Here is a 6,000-nt window from a genome sequence, read left to right on the forward strand (position 1 = left end):
CCTGGGATAAAGACTGTGCATCACAATCTATTCCCCCTCACGATGTTGTACAGTATATCTCTAATGAATCCTCCTGCATTCCACAGAATAAAGCCCACTCAACCTCTCCCTATAGCTCAGGCCCTCGAGTGCCAGAAATATGCCTGTAAATCTTCTCTGCACCATTTCCAGCATATGGCAGCTTTTCTACACCAGGGTGACCAAGTTTTAATACAATACTCCAAATGCAACTTCACCGAAGACTGTAACATAACATCCCTTCTATACTCAATTCTAATTAAAGTGCCAGTACGCCAAATGTCTTCTTCACCACCCTATCCACAGGTAATGTCACTTTCAGGGAACTGTAAACTTGTACTCCTCTGCTCTATAACATTCCACAGAACATTAATGTTCATTTTGAAGATTGTGCTCTGGTTCGACTTCCTAAAAAGCATCACCTCACTTTTATCCGAATCAAACTCTATTTGCTGTTCCTTGGCCCAGACGATTAAATCCCGCTATAATTCTTGAAACCCATTTTCATTGTCCATAATACCATTTATTTCAATGTCATCTGTAAAGTTACTAATCGTGCCTTGTATTCTCTTCAAATCATTTATATTTGTCACCAACAGCAATGGGCCCAGTACTTATGGCACATCACGAGTCAGTCTTTTGCCCTCAGTTTCCTACCATTAAACTAATTAGGTGTTATAGCAGGCTTAAATGTGGATACATCCTCAGAATTTAATAGGATGTACCCAGGCTACTATAGGGGATAAGGGGGGAAATTGTTTTGGATCTGACAGTAGAGGTGCCAGTTGATTGGAGGCTTGCAAATGTTATACCTTCAAGAAGACAGCAAGGATGTCAGGTAATTACAGACCAGTGAATCAATTGTTGGATTCACTAGTCTATGAATTCTGAGGGCCAGGTTTAATCTGAGTTTGAAAAGGCAGGGATTAACCGAACACAGTATGGCTTTAAGGTGATGCCCTGTCTAATGAATTTGATTGAAATTTTCAAGGAGGCCCTAATAGGGGTTCCCAAACATCTTTATGAGGGCAAGGTGGAGTTAACATGGACTTCCACAAAGGTAGACAAAAATGCTGGAGAAACTCAGCGGGTGAGGCAGCATCTATGGAGCGATGCAATAGGTGACATTTCGGGTCAAGACCCTTCTTCAGACTGATGTGGTGGGGGCAGTAAGAAGAAAGGAAGAGGCAGAGACAGTAGGCTGTGGGAGAGCTGGGAAGGGGAGGGGAAGGAGGGAGAAAGCAAGGATTACCTGAAATTGGAGAAGTCAATGTTCATACCGCTGGGGTGTAAACTACCCAAGCAAAATATTAGGTGCTGCTCCTCCAATTTGCGGTGGGACTCACTCTGGCCATGGAGGAGGCCCAGGACAGAAAGGTCGGATTTGGAATGGGAGGGGGAGTTGAAGTGCTGAGCCACCGGGTGATCCGGTTGGTTAATGCAAACTGAGAGAAGGTGTTGGGCGAAGCGATCACCAAGCCTGCGCTTGGTCTCACCGAGGTCGAGCAGTTGACACCTAGAGCAGCGGATGCAATATATGAGGTTGGAGGAGGTGCAGGTGAACCTCTGCCTAACCCAAGGCCTTTGACAAGTCACACATGATGACAGTCCCAAAGAGTGAAGAGTGGGAGTTTGGTATGAATGTGGGATACAGGGCAAATTGGATCTGAAATTGGTTGTGTTAGGGCCCTGTGCCTCCCAACCCCCCCCCCCCCCCCCCCCCCTCAGTACTCATGGGGATGTCTCTCAGTCTCCCAAATTCCCACTCCTCTGTCTCTACTCTTGCTGAATCCTTTGCCACTCCTCTCTCTCAGAGTCCAAAGACAGAATTCAAATGGAAAACTATAGGAAGTTCTGTGTCACCCTTGTTCATTGAAGGGATTTCTACCACATTATCACAAAACAACAATCGATTTCTCCAATGTGGAGGAAACCAGATTGTGGGCACTTAATATTGGGGCAATGAATTAGAAGTACAAATATTGCTTTACTTGAAAGCTTTTGGATTCCTGGATGATTTATGTTTGATGGAATCTCTATGATTCTGACATCTTCAATACACAAGGCACAACTCTGCCCCCACACACCCCACCCTCTCAGCATTTTGTATGGAGCCCAACATTCAAGTGGGGCACTGATTCATCAGTCCCTCCAATTTAATGTACCAATTCTATGCTCATGACGTGGTACATTGGAGAAGCCAACTCACAACTTGTCGGAACACTTTTCCCATCACTTAATTCCACTTCTTCACTAACAAGCCAGGGTTAAGTATTCATGCTTCCATTAGTAAAGAGTATTGTTAATAATAACTCTGCCAATGAAATCTGGAATTCTACAATGTGCCATTTGTAGTTTTGAGTTTCAATTGGAATGCTTCATTGGAAAATAAGTGTGGAATTAATTCTCAGATCTCATCCAAAGTTGACTAATTTCCACTGGTCCAATTGTATTTTGTAAATATACAACAACAAAAAAATCATGTTGATTACAGCCGTGTGTGCATGTATGCTCCAGTACATAGTCGATAAATTCTACTCACTGCTCAGCCAAGCAATGAATAGCGTTGCATAGTGTAAGTAAATATTCTCCTCTTTGTCAGTTGTAACACACCTTAATTTCACTGTAGTCCATGGTGCCATCATTATTTGAAACTGAAAAGCTAGGTAACTCTTGGGAAATGAAAATGATCCTTCACAGTTAGGCATTATGACATCTGCAGTTTCCCAGGATATCAATAGAATTAAGATAAAATGAAATGTGCATCTCCCTGTGGATCCAAGCAATGTTATAAGACTGAAAATAATGGTAAAACGAACTGACAGAACAGAGGGGGATTTGAGCAGATCTCATCCCTGAAAACTGCCTGCATTTTTCCATATATTCTTCACTTTAATCTTCCCCTTTCAACACCCATTAATGGAGTCAGCCTTTGTTTAGTGACACCACTTTTGCCGCAGTCACGATAATAGTTACATAGATTTACACAAAATCTGTGCTGAAATTTCAGTGCAGTATCAAAGTAGTGCTGCATCGCTGTATGATCCATCTTTCTAATTAATATTAAACTACAGCCTAGTTTTCCCTCTATAATGAAAATAAAATATCCCTCAATACCATTCAAAGATGATTAAGTGAAATTGTTCCATCAGTCCAACCTGTTTATTTTCCTTGACTAAACACTCATACATGAAGGGTCATTAACGAGAAACCTTAGCTGTTTCTCTCTCTCTCCACTTGCATAGATGCTCCCTGATCTGCTGGGTAATTATGCATTTCTGTTTTGTTCTTAAATACATGTAGCTATTTATATCAATGCTTTTTGTTAGATACTGTGCACCACGTGGTTGATCTGTGTCTTAGTTGACTCCAGTGCTTCATTGTTATGGAGTGCCTTGGGATATCCTGGGACTTCGCCAAGTGCTGTAAATTGGATGAAATCATCCAAAATGTATAATTTTCAACCTGACCTGATTTTTACATTTCACAGAAGATTTGAAAGGCTCTTAATCAGATCCAAATGAGATATGGCAATCACAGCTGTTTTGTTTAAAATATTTACCTTATAGCATATTCCTACCTCCTTCATCTAACTGAAACAACCTATTACACATTATTGTCATTCTTTAATCCTCCATTATAAGATTGTCACATCATCATTAATTAGAGCTACCTTTTCACCTATATTGATGCGTTTAAAATAACCTATGGTCATTTTATATTTATTTTTAGTATTTTGAATATTGTATAATACCTTAAAATTCTCATGAAATACATTTTTATTTATTTTGTCTTTAGGTTTACTTTATCTATTATACTTTAAAATAACGTTTGGTCAAATTCATCCACTGAAAAACAAATTAAAATACCTCTTAAACTTTATTGCGTAACATGTCATTCATATTTTATTCACCACATATTTTCATATCTTCAAGTCTAATCTTCCATTTTCAGTTTAACTTAGAAAAGGTTCCTTTTTCCAGATGAAATCACCCAATTTTTCTTTCTAGTATTTTCTTTCAACTTCTCTGCATCTATTTTCTATGTGATTCCCCTGATACTCTTCTATTTTCATGTTGCTTACTTCTCCAATTATCCAGAACCAAGATCTTTTGGTGGGTTTGTATGCAAACTACTGATTAAGGAAATAGCTCCTGATGTCTTCTCAGAATTTAAACAGGATGAATATATTTCAATGGGTTAATTGGTCTTCTCAACAATTTCTTCATAGTTAATTGCGTAAATCAACGCAATCCACATTCTATTAAATTGGTCAGGTACATTGGGGTGAACTGCAGTTTATGGTTCAATCTCAGTTCAAAAATACAGACTTAGCACAGAGCATGTGAAATGGCAGAAAACAGTCTGCCAAAGATTTGAAGGGAAAAAGGACTAAACATAAACCTCAGGCTTTTGAGGCCATAGCCTTTATTCAATTCAAGTGTAGAATGTCTAAAGGAGGGTCCCAATCCAAAAGATCATCTGTCCATTTCCTTCCACTTATACTGCCTGACCTGTTGAGTTCCTGCATCAGTTTAGTTTTTACTCAAGATTCCAGTATCTGCAGTCTCTTCCATCTCCAATCAGAGAACATGCCTTTGACCAAGGAAGATAGACTTGGCTATCCCTCAGTACAGCAACATCAAGAACGACATAGTATAGCTATACTATACTTTCCCTCATTGCTGGCAGCTGATGGGTTGTAAAGTGGGAAGCGGCTGTAAAAGTACAGCGCCGTTGGGGGGGGGGGGGGGGGGGGGGGGGGGGGTGGGTGTAAGTTTCCTTTCACAGCATGCGGGGAGTCTGGCTTGGGTCAGCATGGCCTGGGCTGCACAAAGTAGTCAACTTGGCTGGGCCGCCAGGGGTAAGGTTGCGGGGAGGGCAGTAGCGTTGAGAAGGAGGGGGTCATGCCCGCAACTCACTCGCTCACCGCTGCCGTGGCGCTCCGGGTGCGGACCCACCGCATTGTGGCTGGGGAGGGAAGTAGCTCGGCTGGCTGTGAGCGGCCACCGGGACCGGACAGTGGAACCGGCCGCCACCTCAACGCCTTCTGCCAGGCCGCCAGCCACGGAGTCCTTCGGCACAGGCGCAACCAGTGGAGGTGGGGGTAGTGGTTAGCGGGTCACTACTGGGCGGAAGGCTGGCTGCTCTGTCCCGGGCTCTCTCCTCTTTCTCCCCATAATGTAATCTCCCTGAGCCAGGAAGTCCCCGTCCCTCAGACCTGAACCGCACAGCGCATTGTGGGACAGGCGAAGATGGAGGCTCCCCAGTCCTCATTGTCTCCTTGTGAAACTCCTTTCTACTGACTAAACCAAACCCGCGATCCTGTCTCGCCAGCATTTTTTTTTCAAAATGTAGCAACTAAAAATGGGGGTGCGTCTTAATTGCCGGGAAATACGGTACCTTGTTCACATCCCCGAGTGAGAAGTTGCTGGAAGGTAAATGATGGACTAATAGGACACAAGCCGAACAAGTAAAGGAAGCAATGATTGAGGCATCACTGAGCAGGCGCTGCCATCAAAATTGATTCATGGTTGAAATGTCCCCAGAAGCGGCCTAAACAATGCATCAAGCTAAGAATAAACCTGATATTTCTGTTCCAGTAGCCCAGCCCAGAAATGTTGCTTGTTGTCTCCCAATTTTGCAGGTTTGGATGAAGGTGGTTAATCTTGGCAGCCACCCACATCCGAGTCACGTGACATGTCTGAGACAGCGGCAATGCATCTGGCACTGCATCAGACGCTGGAATGCCTGATGCACTGCCTGGAAGCTCTGAAAATCAGCAAAGATAACCCCCGTGTAGGAAAGATGACCTGACTCTTGCCAGCCATAAAAAGTGATAATGATCTGTCATAATTTCTAAATGTCACTGGCATTCAAATACCTTGAAAATCCCATTAAATAACTAATAATTAAAATATAAAACATTGTTACTAGGAATCATGTAAATAGAAACATCAAACTAAGATGCACAAGTGAAAC

This window comes from Leucoraja erinacea, chromosome 6 (assembly GCF_028641065.1).
Source record: "Leucoraja erinacea ecotype New England chromosome 6, Leri_hhj_1, whole genome shotgun sequence".
Lineage (NCBI taxonomy): Eukaryota > Metazoa > Chordata > Chondrichthyes > Rajiformes > Rajidae > Leucoraja > Leucoraja erinaceus.